Here is a 12,375-nt window from a genome sequence, read left to right on the forward strand (position 1 = left end):
CAACACAGGCAGACATGTTCAACAGGGCTTCCTGGTTATGTGGGAGGAGCAGATTGTCATTGGTCCCCCCTTGCGAATTTTAATTTACATAAGGAAGACAGAGAGGTAGCTGGGAGTAGGCAGTACACACGGACATTGAACTCTATCTTGTGATTTGCAGCCAATTCTAGATTGAGGCAGGAGGAAAGGAGGTGATTTGCCCAACAATGGCCATACTGGGAATTCAGCCACCCTGGGGCTCCCAGGTGAGTGTTTCAGTCCTGCGAGCCACTCATATAAATCTCGCCTGATCGAGCCTGATCGAGCGCTGAGTGAGCGTGTTTGAATCCAAGAATCAAATGCCTCTGTCTTAGGAGCAAGAATTGGCAGGCCCTCCCTTGCATCTGGGGTGGAAGTCTATGGGGTAAGTGTCCAGGACTTGCAGAGGAGTACAAGTGCCAGAAAGTGCCTGCAGTTCTCATCAGCGCCTTTTTTCTGCTCTCTGGCAGCTAGGATATCGACTGATCCCTTCCTTGCAAGAGTGAAAAAAACAACACCTTGAGAGAAAACATGACTTTGTGTGGTTCACATAGAGAGAGAGCAGCCAAATAGCCCTGCTTTGTTTCTGAAAGACGCATCAGAAATTGCTTAAAATGCCGACTGGGGAATCAGGCTCGTTGGTCTAGGGGTATGATTCTTGCTTCGGGTGCGAGAGGTCCCGGGTTCAAATCCCGGACGAGCCCATGCTGTGGAATTATTTCTAGGCTGCTTATTATATAGGGCCATTTCTTCTTTTCAATGCTATAAGACGCCGTGTATGGTGAGAAAGTTCCTTTCCCTCTACGCTATTTCCCACTTTTGGCGTATAGAATTTCAGTGCCGGACTTCTTTGCAACTGCTTTTCTGGGGTGGACCATCAGTGTAGGAAAATTAAACGCAAAGTGTTTTTCTAGTGTGATTTCAGGTATGGTTTTAAAATCGCCTTTTGGAATAAAAGTGGTCCTCGTTCCTTTCTTCCAAAGAAAGAGATCGGGTAAGGAGGGTCCAACTTTGAGCTTCATGGACATTGGCCCTTGGTCTGTGCATTCCAGCCCACTACATGCCAAGAAGATTCGTGCAAGCGTGTCTGTTTCTGTAGTGTAGTGGTTATCACGTTCGCTTTACACGCGAAAGGTCCCTGGTTCGAGACCGGGCAGAAACAGCAGCTTTCTGTTTTTCACACAGTTTGCATTTACTCTCTCAACTTATAGGAAAGCTGAGATAATGGAAGCTGTCTATCCCTCACCAGCGTGATGTACTGTGCTCCAGGGGCATCAGTGACAGCTCAAAAAGAGAAGTGACGATAGTTTGCGCTATTCGTTTGCACGTCCTTGTGTACTGAAGGTTGGGCCTACTTCATGAAAGCAAGGCATGAGAGCAGAAATGGTTTTATTGACCTCACCGAGAGCATACACCTAGAACAAACAAAATGTCTGAAGGATAGAGGCATTTTCATTTCTTGTTCGATGACGGCCATGGAAAAGACAGCAACCATATTGCAGAAGAGAGCAGCATGTGCAGTTGCTTGCTTTGGGTGAAGCATTCACTAACTCGCTGCCAATAACCCCCGGAGCCGGTGCGAAAGGCGACTCTTGTGTGCCTCGGCTCGTTGGTCTAGGGGTATGATTCTCGCTTAGGGTGCGAGAGGTCCCGGGTTCAAATCCCGGACGAGCCCTTTTTCAGAGGTAAACATACGAATCCTACTCAAAACTCACAATGCCTGACTATTTCTCATTACACTCGCCGCATTGTTGCACAAAATATTTTGAACCTCAGAAGAAACATGGATCACCATGCTTTTTCTGCCTTCATGCTTAGTCTGTGTGTGTCCCAGGTGATGCTTTCCCAAGGTGTACTTGCTGGCATTTAGGCATCAGATATTTGTCTGTCGATGCCTGCATAAGTCAATTTTTAATACGTCTAATTGCAAGCATGTTGGCTGATATCTCTGCAGTTTTCACACTTGCTCCTCGCTTTCTGAGTGGCTGCTGATACAGCAGAATAGAAGTAGAGAGAATCCTTGAGAGGAACCTTGCTCTAACAGTAAAACACAGCAAGTGAGTTTCTGTAGTGTAGTGGTCATCACGTTCGCCTAACACGCGAAAGGTCCCCGGTTCGAGACTGTGCATGAGCTGCTTTTATGTGCACCCTCTAAAACCTTATTATCTCAATGCAAGCTTAAGAAGAGGCGGTCCTTGAACCCAGCGAGCCGTGGGAAACTTCCTTTACTTTTGCAAGACGAAACAAATTAATCCGCATCCATCAGTGGTCGCTCTTGTGCCTAGCTTTTTTTTTGTCATGCCATGTTGTATTGTGGGGTCTTTACACTTGTGACATTGCTGTGAACGTTGTAAGTGCAAACATTGGCAGGTGCAGTCAGAAGAGTCAGATCTGTGCACACCCAGGGCTGTCAGGATGGCCGAGTGGTCTAAGGCGCCAGACTCAAGAGAGCTTGATCTTCAGTGCAACTGAGACTTCTGGTCTCCTCATGGAGGCGTGGGTTCAAATCCCACTTCTGACAGGTTTCTTTTACACCCTTAAATCGTCCTGTTTTTTGCAGTGCATTCCCCACACACCACAATCTTTGCACGGACCTGTAACATATGACGAGAAATCCACCAACGATCAGGCTGGTCCCTCAATCACAATTCCATGTATTCCTGGAAGGGACACCTCAGGCACACCTTCCGTTAAATTTGCACTCCATCACACAAACTGCCGTGCTGGTTTCTCATTAAGCAGTTGATCCCATCTTTGTTGTGAGGCTCTCCTGCCACCTTTTGGGCGGAGAAGGCACTGTCCCTGCAACAACACAGGCAGACATGTTCAACAGGGCTTCCTGGTTATGTGGGAGGAGCAGATTGTCATTGGTCCCCCCTTGCGAATTTTAATTTACATAAGGAAGACAGAGAGGTAGCTGGGAGTAGGCAGTACACACGGACATTGAACTCTATCTTGTGATTTGCAGCCAATTCTAGATTGAGGCAGGAGGAAAGGAGGTGATTTGCCCAACAATGGCCATACTGGGAATTCAGCCACCCTGGGGCTCCCAGGTGAGTGTTTCAGTCCTGCGAGCCACTCATATAAATCTCGCCTGATCGAGCCTGATCGAGCGCTGAGTGAGCGTGTTTGAATCCAAGAATCAAATGCCTCTGTCTTAGGAGCAAGAATTGGCAGGCCCTCCCTTGCATCTGGGGTGGAAGTCTATGGGGTAAGTGTCCAGGACTTGCAGAGGAGTACAAGTGCCAGAAAGTGCCTGCAGTTCTCATCAGCGCCTTTTTTCTGCTCTCTGGCAGCTAGGATATCGACTGATCCCTTCCTTGCAAGAGTGAAAAAAACAACACCTTGAGAGAAAACATGACTTTGTGTGGTTCACATAGAGAGAGAGCAGCCAAATAGCCCTGCTTTGTTTCTGAAAGACGCATCAGAAATTGCTTAAAATGCCAACTGGGGAATCAGGCTCGTTGGTCTAGGGGTATGATTCTCGCTTCGGGTGCGAGAGGTCCCGGGTTCAAATCCCGGACGAGCCCATGCTGTGGAATTATTTTTAGGCTGCTTATTATATAGGGCCATTTCTTCTTTTCAATGCTATAAGACGCCGTGTATGGTGAGAAAGTTCCTTTCCCTCTACGCTATTTCCCACTTTTGGCGTATAGAATTTCAGTGCCGGACTTCTTTGCAACTCCTTTTCTGGGGTGGACCATCAGTGTAGGAAAATTAAATGCAAAGTGTTTTTCTAGTGTGATTTCAGGTATGGTTTTAAAATCGCCTTTTGGAATAAAAGTGGTCCTCGTTCCTTTCTTCCAAAGAAAGAGATCGGGTAAGGAGGGTCCAACTTTGAGCTTCATGGACATTGGCCCTTGGTCTGTGCATTCCAGCCCACTACATGCCAAGAAGATTCGTGCAAGCGTGTCTGTTTCTGTAGTGTAGTGGTTATCACGTTCGCTTTACACGCGAAAGGTCCCTGGTTCGAGACCGGGCAGAAACAGCAGCTTTCTGTTTTTCACACAGTTTGCATTTACTCTCTCAACTTATAGGAAAGCTGAGATAATGGAAGCTGTCTATCCCTCACCAGCGTGATGTACTGTGCTCCAGGGGCATCAGTGACAGCTCAAAAAGAGAAGTGACGATAGTTTGCGCTATTCGTTTGCACGTCCTTGTGTACTGAAGGTTGGGCCTACTTCATGAAAGCAAGGCATGAGAGCAGAAATGGTTTTATTGACCTCACCGAGAGCATACACCTAGAACAAACAAAATGTCTGAAGGATAGAGGCATTTTCATTTCTTGTTCGATGACGGCCATGGAAAAGACAGCAACCATATTGCAGAAGAGAGCAGCATGTGCAGTTGCTTGCTTTGGGTGAAGCATTCACTAACTCGCTGCCAATAACCCCCGGAGCCGGTGCGAAAGGCGACTCTTGTGTGCCTCGGCTCGTTGGTCTAGGGGTATGATTCTCGCTTAGGGTGCGAGAGGTCCCGGGTTCAAATCCCGGACGAGCCCTTTTTCAGAGGTAAACATACGAATCCTACTCAAAACTCACAATGCCTGACTATTTCTCATTACACTCGCCGCATTGTTGCACAAAATATTTTGAACCTCAGAAGAAACATGGATCACCATGCTTTTTCTGCCTTCATGCTTAGTCTGTGTGTGTCCCAGGTGATGCTTTCCCAAGGTGTACTTGCTGGCATTTAGGCATCAGATATTTGTCTGTCGATGCCTGCATAAGTCAATTTTTAATACGTCTAATTGCAAGCATGTTGGCTGATATCTCTGCAGTTTTCACACTTGCTCCTCGCTTTCTGAGTGGCTGCTGATACAGCAGAATAGAAGTAGAGAGAATCCTTGAGAGGAACCTTGCTCTAACAGTAAAACACAGCAAGTGAGTTTCTGTAGTGTAGTGGTCATCACGTTCGCCTAACACGCGAAAGGTCCCCGGTTCGAGACTGTGCATGAGCTGCTTTTATGTGCACCCTCTAAAACCTTATTATCTCAATGCAAGCTTAAGAAGAGGCGGTCCTTGAACCCAGCGAGCCGTGGGAAACTTCCTTTACTTTTGCAAGACGAAACAAATTAATCCGCATCCATCAGTGGTCGCTCTTGTGCCTAGCTTTTTTTTTGTCATGCCATGTTGTATTGTGGGGTCTTTACACTTGTGACATTGCTGTGAACGTTGTAAGTGCAAACATTGGCAGGTGCAGTCAGAAGAGTCAGATCTGTGCACACCCAGGGCTGTCAGGATGGCCGAGTGGTCTAAGGCGCCAGACTCAAGAGAGCTTGATCTTCAGTGCAACTGAGACTTCTGGTCTCCTCATGGAGGCGTGGGTTCAAATCCCACTTCTGACAGGTTTCTTTTACACCCTTAAATCGTCCTGTTTTTTGCAGTGCATTCCCCACACACCACAATCTTTGCACGGACCTGTAACATATGACGAGAAATCCACCAACGATCAGGCTGGTCCCTCAATCACAATTCCATGTATTCCTGGAAGGGACACCTCAGGCACACCTTCCGTTAAATTTGCACTCCATCACACAAACTGCCGTGCTGGTTTCTCATTAAGCAGTTGATCCCATCTTTGTTGTGAGGCTCTCCTGCCACCTTTTGGGCGGAGAAGGCACTGTCCCTGCAACAACACAGGCAGACATGTTCAACAGGGCTTCCTGGTTATGTGGGAGGAGCAGATTGTCATTGGTCCCCCCTTGCGAATTTTAATTTACATAAGGAAGACAGAGAGGTAGCTGGGAGTAGGCAGTACACACGGACATTGAACTCTATCTTGTGATTTGCAGCCAATTCTAGATTGAGGCAGGAGGAAAGGAGGTGATTTGCCCAACAATGGCCATACTGGGAATTCAGCCACCCTGGGGCTCCCAGGTGAGTGTTTCAGTCCTGCGAGCCACTCATATAAATCTCGCCTGATCGAGCCTGATCGAGCGCTGAGTGAGCGTGTTTGAATCCAAGAATCAAATGCCTCTGTCTTAGGAGCAAGAATTGGCAGGCCCTCCCTTGCATCTGGGGTGGAAGTCTATGGGGTAAGTGTCCAGGACTTGCAGAGGAGTACAAGTGCCAGAAAGTGCCTGCAGTTCTCATCAGCGCCTTTTTTCTGCTCTCTGGCAGCTAGGATATCGACTGATCCCTTCCTTGCAAGAGTGAAAAAAACAACACCTTGAGAGAAAACATGACTTTGTGTGGTTCACATAGAGAGAGAGCAGCCAAATAGCCCTGCTTTGTTTCTGAAAGACGCATCAGAAATTGCTTAAAATGCCGACTGGGGAATCAGGCTCGTTGGTCTAGGGGTATGATTCTTGCTTCGGGTGCGAGAGGTCCCGGGTTCAAATCCCGGACGAGCCCATGCTGTGGAATTATTTCTAGGCTGCTTATTATATAGGGCCATTTCTTCTTTTCAATGCTATAAGACGCCGTGTATGGTGAGAAAGTTCCTTTCCCTCTACGCTATTTCCCACTTTTGGCGTATAGAATTTCAGTGCCGGACTTCTTTGCAACTGCTTTTCTGGGGTGGACCATCAGTGTAGGAAAATTAAACGCAAAGTGTTTTTCTAGTGTGATTTCAGGTATGGTTTTAAAATCGCCTTTTGGAATAAAAGTGGTCCTCGTTCCTTTCTTCCAAAGAAAGAGATCGGGTAAGGAGGGTCCAACTTTGAGCTTCATGGACATTGGCCCTTGGTCTGTGCATTCCAGCCCACTACATGCCAAGAAGATTCGTGCAAGCGTGTCTGTTTCTGTAGTGTAGTGGTTATCACGTTCGCTTTACACGCGAAAGGTCCCTGGTTCGAGACCGGGCAGAAACAGCAGCTTTCTGTTTTTCACACAGTTTGCATTTACTCTCTCAACTTATAGGAAAGCTGAGATAATGGAAGCTGTCTATCCCTCACCAGCGTGATGTACTGTGCTCCAGGGGCATCAGTGACAGCTCAAAAAGAGAAGTGACGATAGTTTGCGCTATTCGTTTGCACGTCCTTGTGTACTGAAGGTTGGGCCTACTTCATGAAAGCAAGGCATGAGAGCAGAAATGGTTTTATTGACCTCACCGAGAGCATACACCTAGAACAAACAAAATGTCTGAAGGATAGAGGCATTTTCATTTCTTGTTCGATGACGGCCATGGAAAAGACAGCAACCATATTGCAGAAGAGAGCAGCATGTGCAGTTGCTTGCTTTGGGTGAAGCATTCACTAACTCGCTGCCAATAACCCCCGGAGCCGGTGCGAAAGGCGACTCTTGTGTGCCTCGGCTCGTTGGTCTAGGGGTATGATTCTCGCTTAGGGTGCGAGAGGTCCCGGGTTCAAATCCCGGACGAGCCCTTTTTCAGAGGTAAACATACGAATCCTACTCAAAACTCACAATGCCTGACTATTTCTCATTACACTCGCCGCATTGTTGCACAAAATATTTTGAACCTCAGAAGAAACATGGATCACCATGCTTTTTCTGCCTTCATGCTTAGTCTGTGTGTGTCCCAGGTGATGCTTTCCCAAGGTGTACTTGCTGGCATTTAGGCATCAGATATTTGTCTGTCGATGCCTGCATAAGTCAATTTTTAATACGTCTAATTGCAAGCATGTTGGCTGATATCTCTGCAGTTTTCACACTTGCTCCTCGCTTTCTGAGTGGCTGCTGATACAGCAGAATAGAAGTAGAGAGAATCCTTGAGAGGAACCTTGCTCTAACAGTAAAACACAGCAAGTGAGTTTCTGTAGTGTAGTGGTCATCACGTTCGCCTAACACGCGAAAGGTCCCCGGTTCGAGACTGTGCATGAGCTGCTTTTATGTGCACCCTCTAAAACCTTATTATCTCAATGCAAGCTTAAGAAGAGGCGGTCCTTGAACCCAGCGAGCCGTGGGAAACTTCCTTTACTTTTGCAAGACGAAACAAATTAATCCGCATCCATCAGTGGTCGCTCTTGTGCCTAGCTTTTTTTTTGTCATGCCATGTTGTATTGTGGGGTCTTTACACTTGTGACATTGCTGTGAACGTTGTAAGTGCAAACATTGGCAGGTGCAGTCAGAAGAGTCAGATCAGTGCACACCCAGGGCTGTCAGGATGGCCGAGTGGTCTAAGGCGCCAGACTCAAGAGAGCTTGATCTTCAGTGCAACTGAGACTTCTGGTCTCCTCATGGAGGCGTGGGTTCAAATCCCACTTCTGACAGGTTTCTTTTACACCCTTAAATCGTCCTGTTTTTTGCAGTGCATTCCCCACACACCACAATCTTTGCACGGACCTGTAACATATGACGAGAAATCCACCAACGATCAGGCTGGTCCCTCAATCACAATTCCATGTATTCCTGGAAGGGACACCTCAGGCACACCTTCCGTTAAATTTGCACTCCATCACACAAACTGCCGTGCTGGTTTCTCATTAAGCAGTTGATCCCATCTTTGTTGTGAGGCTCTCCTGCCACCTTTTGGGCGGAGAAGGCACTGTCCCTGCAACAACACAGGCAGACATGTTCAACAGGGCTTCCTGGTTATGTGGGAGGAGCAGATTGTCATTGGTCCCCCCTTGCGAATTTTAATTTACATAAGGAAGACAGAGAGGTAGCTGGGAGTAGGCAGTACACACGGACATTGAACTCTATCTTGTGATTTGCAGCCAATTCTAGATTGAGGCAGGAGGAAAGGAGGTGATTTGCCCAACAATGGCCATACTGGGAATTCAGCCACCCTGGGGCTCCCAGGTGAGTGTTTCAGTCCTGCGAGCCACTCATATAAATCTCGCCTGATCGAGCCTGATCGAGCGCTGAGTGAGCGTGTTTGAATCCAAGAATCAAATGCCTCTGTCTTAGGAGCAAGAATTGGCAGGCCCTCCCTTGCATCTGGGGTGGAAGTCTATGGGGTAAGTGTCCAGGACTTGCAGAGGAGTACAAGTGCCAGAAAGTGCCTGCAGTTCTCATCAGCGCCTTTTTTCTGCTCTCTGGCAGCTAGGATATCGACTGATCCCTTCCTTGCAAGAGTGAAAAAAACAACACCTTGAGATAAAACATGACTTTGTGTGGTTCACATAGAGAGAGAGCAGCCAAATAGCCCTGCTTTGTTTCTGAAAGACGCATCAGAAATTGCTTAAAATGCCGACTGGGGAATCAGGCTCGTTGGTCTAGGGGTATGATTCTTGCTTCGGGTGCGAGAGGTCCCGGGTTCAAATCCCGGACGAGCCCATGCTGTGGAATTATTTCTAGGCTGCTTATTATATAGGGCCATTTCTTCTTTTCAATGCTATAAGACGCCGTGTATGGTGAGAAAGTTCCTTTCCCTCTACGCTATTTCCCACTTTTGGCGTATAGAATTTCAGTGCCGGACTTCTTTGCAACTGCTTTTCTGGGGTGGACCATCAGTGTAGGAAAATTAAACGCAAAGTGTTTTTCTAGTGTGATTTCAGGTATGGTTTTAAAATCGCCTTTTGGAATAAAAGTGGTCCTCGTTCCTTTCTTCCAAAGAAAGAGATCGGGTAAGGAGGGTCCAACTTTGAGCTTCATGGACATTGGCCCTTGGTCTGTGCATTCCAGCCCACTACATGCCAAGAAGATTCGTGCAAGCGTGTCTGTTTCTGTAGTGTAGTGGTTATCACGTTCGCTTTACACGCGAAAGGTCCCTGGTTCGAGACCGGGCAGAAACAGCAGCTTTCTGTTTTTCACACAGTTTGCATTTACTCTCTCAACTTATAGGAAAGCTGAGATAATGGAAGCTGTCTATCCCTCACCAGCGTGATGTACTGTGCTCCAGGGGCATCAGTGACAGCTCAAAAAGAGAAGTGACGATAGTTTGCGCTATTCGTTTGCACGTCCTTGTGTACTGAAGGTTGGGCCTACTTCATGAAAGCAAGGCATGAGAGCAGAAATGGTTTTATTGACCTCACCGAGAGCATACACCTAGAACAAACAAAATGTCTGAAGGATAGAGGCATTTTCATTTCTTGTTCGATGACGGCCATGGAAAAGACAGCAACCATATTGCAGAAGAGAGCAGCATGTGCAGTTGCTTGCTTTGGGTGAAGCATTCACTAACTCGCTGCCAATAACCCCCGGAGCCGGTGCGAAAGGCGACTCTTGTGTGCCTCGGCTCGTTGGTCTAGGGGTATGATTCTCGCTTAGGGTGCGAGAGGTCCCGGGTTCAAATCCCGGACGAGCCCTTTTTCAGAGGTAAACATACGAATCCTACTCAAAACTCACAATGCCTGACTATTTCTCATTACACTCGCCGCATTGTTGCACAAAATATTTTGAACCTCAGAAGAAACATGGATCACCATGCTTTTTCTGCCTTCATGCTTAGTCTGTGTGTGTCCCAGGTGATGCTTTCCCAAGGTGTACTTGCTGGCATTTAGGCATCAGATATTTGTCTGTCGATGCCTGCATAAGTCAATTTTTAATACGTCTAATTGCAAGCATGTTGGCTGATATCTCTGCAGTTTTCACACTTGCTCCTCGCTTTCTGAGTGGCTGCTGATACAGCAGAATAGAAGTAGAGAGAATCCTTGAGAGGAACCTTGCTCTAACAGTAAAACACAGCAAGTGAGTTTCTGTAGTGTAGTGGTCATCACGTTCGCCTAACACGCGAAAGGTCCCCGGTTCGAGACTGTGCATGAGCTGCTTTTATGTGCACCCTCTAAAACCTTATTATCTCAATGCAAGCTTAAGAAGAGGCGGTCCTTGAACCCAGCGAGCCGTGGGAAACTTCCTTTACTTTTGCAAGACGAAACAAATTAATCCGCATCCATCAGTGGTCGCTCTTGTGCCTAGCTTTTTTTTTGTCATGCCATGTTGTATTGTGGGGTCTTTACACTTGTGACATTGCTGTGAACGTTGTAAGTGCAAACATTGGCAGGTGCAGTCAGAAGAGTCAGATCTGTGCACACCCAGGGCTGTCAGGATGGCCGAGTGGTCTAAGGCGCCAGACTCAAGAGAGCTTGATCTTTAGTGCAACTGAGACTTCTGGTCTCCTCGTGGAGGCGTGGGTTCAAATCCCACTTCAGACAGGTTTCTTTTACACCCTTAAATCGTCCTGTTTTTTGCAGTGCATTCCCCACACACCACAATCTTTGCACGGACCTGTAACATATGACGAGAAATCCACCAACGATCAGGCTGGTCCCTCAATCACAATTCCATGTATTCCTGGAAGGGACACCTCAGGCACACCTTCCGTTAAATTTGCACTCCATCACACAAACTGCCGTGCTGGTTTCTCATTAAGCAGTTGATCCCATCTTTGTTGTGAGGCTCTCCTGCCACCTTTTGGGCGGAGAAGGCACTGTCCCTGCAACAACACAGGCAGACATGTTCAACAGGGCTTCCTGGTTATGTGGGAGGAGCAGATTGTCATTGGTCCCCCCTTGCGAATTTTAATTTACATAAGGAAGACAGAGAGGTAGCTGGGAGTAGGCAGTACACACGGACATTGAACTCTATCTTGTGATTTGCAGCCAATTCTAGATTGAGGCAGGAGGAAAGGAGGTGATTTGCCCAACAATGGCCATACTGGGAATTCAGCCACCCTGGGGCTCCCAGGTGAGTGTTTCAGTCCTGCGAGCCACTCATATAAATCTCGCCTGATCGAGCCTGATCGAGCGCTGAGTGAGCGTGTTTGAATCCAAGAATCAAATGCCTCTGTCTTAGGAGCAAGAATTGGCAGGCCCTCCCTTGCATCTGGGGTGGAAGTCTATGGGGTAAGTGTCCAGGACTTGCAGAGGAGTACAAGTGCCAGAAAGTGCCTGCAGTTCTCATCAGCGCCTTTTTTCTGCTCTCTGGCAGCTAGGATATCGACTGATCCCTTCCTTGCAAGAGTGAAAAAAACAACACCTTGAGAGAAAACATGACTTTGTGTGGTTCACATAGAGAGAGAGCAGCCAAATAGCCCTGCTTTGTTTCTGAAAGACGCATCAGAAATTGCTTAAAATGCCAACTGGGGAATCAGGCTCGTTGGTCTAGGGGTATGATTCTCGCTTCGGGTGCGAGAGGTCCCGGGTTCAAATCCCGGACGAGCCCATGCTGTGGAATTATTTTTAGGCTGCTTATTATATAGGGCCATTTCTTCTTTTCAATGCTATAAGACGCCGTGTATGGTGAGAAAGTTCCTTTCCCTCTACGCTATTTCCCACTTTTGGCGTATAGAATTTCAGTGCCGGACTTCTTTGCAACTGCTTTTCTGGGGTGGACCATCAGTGTAGGAAAATTAAAAGCAAAAAGTGTTTTTCTAGTGTGATTTCAGGTATGGTTTTAAAATCGCCTTTTGGAATAAAAGTGGTCCTCGTTCCTTTCTTCCAAAGAAAGAGATCGGGTAAGGAGGGTCCAACTTTGAGCTTCATGGACATTGGCCCTTGGTCTGTGCATTCCA

General features: G+C 47.3%; 16 non-coding genes across 16 annotated transcripts; all 16 read left to right on the forward strand.

Annotated features, from left to right (window-relative positions):
• The first annotated feature begins 650 nt into the window (after window positions 1-650).
• TRNAP-CGG (transfer RNA proline (anticodon CGG)) lies at window positions 651-722 on the forward strand. The gene has a single exon. It is a non-coding gene; the product is annotated as a tRNA-Pro (tRNA).
• Window positions 723-1,107: 385 nt separating this feature from the next.
• Window positions 1,108-1,180, forward strand: TRNAV-UAC (transfer RNA valine (anticodon UAC)). Its single transcript has one exon. It is a non-coding gene; the product is annotated as a tRNA-Val (tRNA).
• Window positions 1,181-1,621: 441 nt separating this feature from the next.
• TRNAP-AGG (transfer RNA proline (anticodon AGG)) lies at window positions 1,622-1,693 on the forward strand. Its single transcript has one exon. It is a non-coding gene; the product is annotated as a tRNA-Pro (tRNA).
• Window positions 1,694-2,427: 734 nt separating this feature from the next.
• On the forward strand, window positions 2,428-2,539 carry TRNAL-CAA (transfer RNA leucine (anticodon CAA)). Its single transcript has 2 exons — window positions 2,428-2,465; window positions 2,494-2,539. It is a non-coding gene; the product is annotated as a tRNA-Leu (tRNA).
• A 937-nt stretch (window positions 2,540-3,476) lies between these two features.
• TRNAP-CGG (transfer RNA proline (anticodon CGG)) lies at window positions 3,477-3,548 on the forward strand. Its single transcript has one exon. It is a non-coding gene; the product is annotated as a tRNA-Pro (tRNA).
• Window positions 3,549-3,933: 385 nt separating this feature from the next.
• On the forward strand, window positions 3,934-4,006 carry TRNAV-UAC (transfer RNA valine (anticodon UAC)). Its single transcript has one exon. It is a non-coding gene; the product is annotated as a tRNA-Val (tRNA).
• A 441-nt stretch (window positions 4,007-4,447) lies between these two features.
• On the forward strand, window positions 4,448-4,519 carry TRNAP-AGG (transfer RNA proline (anticodon AGG)). The gene has a single exon. It is a non-coding gene; the product is annotated as a tRNA-Pro (tRNA).
• Window positions 4,520-5,253: 734 nt separating this feature from the next.
• Window positions 5,254-5,365, forward strand: TRNAL-CAA (transfer RNA leucine (anticodon CAA)). The gene is made up of 2 exons: window positions 5,254-5,291; window positions 5,320-5,365. It is a non-coding gene; the product is annotated as a tRNA-Leu (tRNA).
• Window positions 5,366-6,302: 937 nt separating this feature from the next.
• TRNAP-CGG (transfer RNA proline (anticodon CGG)) lies at window positions 6,303-6,374 on the forward strand. Its single transcript has one exon. It is a non-coding gene; the product is annotated as a tRNA-Pro (tRNA).
• A 385-nt stretch (window positions 6,375-6,759) lies between these two features.
• Window positions 6,760-6,832, forward strand: TRNAV-UAC (transfer RNA valine (anticodon UAC)). Its single transcript has one exon. It is a non-coding gene; the product is annotated as a tRNA-Val (tRNA).
• A 441-nt stretch (window positions 6,833-7,273) lies between these two features.
• Window positions 7,274-7,345, forward strand: TRNAP-AGG (transfer RNA proline (anticodon AGG)). Its single transcript has one exon. It is a non-coding gene; the product is annotated as a tRNA-Pro (tRNA).
• Window positions 7,346-8,079: 734 nt separating this feature from the next.
• TRNAL-CAA (transfer RNA leucine (anticodon CAA)) lies at window positions 8,080-8,191 on the forward strand. The gene is made up of 2 exons: window positions 8,080-8,117; window positions 8,146-8,191. It is a non-coding gene; the product is annotated as a tRNA-Leu (tRNA).
• A 937-nt stretch (window positions 8,192-9,128) lies between these two features.
• TRNAP-CGG (transfer RNA proline (anticodon CGG)) lies at window positions 9,129-9,200 on the forward strand. Its single transcript has one exon. It is a non-coding gene; the product is annotated as a tRNA-Pro (tRNA).
• A 385-nt stretch (window positions 9,201-9,585) lies between these two features.
• On the forward strand, window positions 9,586-9,658 carry TRNAV-UAC (transfer RNA valine (anticodon UAC)). The gene has a single exon. It is a non-coding gene; the product is annotated as a tRNA-Val (tRNA).
• A 441-nt stretch (window positions 9,659-10,099) lies between these two features.
• Window positions 10,100-10,171, forward strand: TRNAP-AGG (transfer RNA proline (anticodon AGG)). Its single transcript has one exon. It is a non-coding gene; the product is annotated as a tRNA-Pro (tRNA).
• A 1,783-nt stretch (window positions 10,172-11,954) lies between these two features.
• Window positions 11,955-12,026, forward strand: TRNAP-CGG (transfer RNA proline (anticodon CGG)). Its single transcript has one exon. It is a non-coding gene; the product is annotated as a tRNA-Pro (tRNA).
• Window positions 12,027-12,375: the final 349 nt, after the last annotated feature.

This window comes from Triturus cristatus, chromosome 10, assembly GCF_964204655.1.
Source record: "Triturus cristatus chromosome 10, aTriCri1.1, whole genome shotgun sequence".
Classification (NCBI taxonomy): Eukaryota; Metazoa; Chordata; class Amphibia; order Caudata; family Salamandridae; genus Triturus; species Triturus cristatus.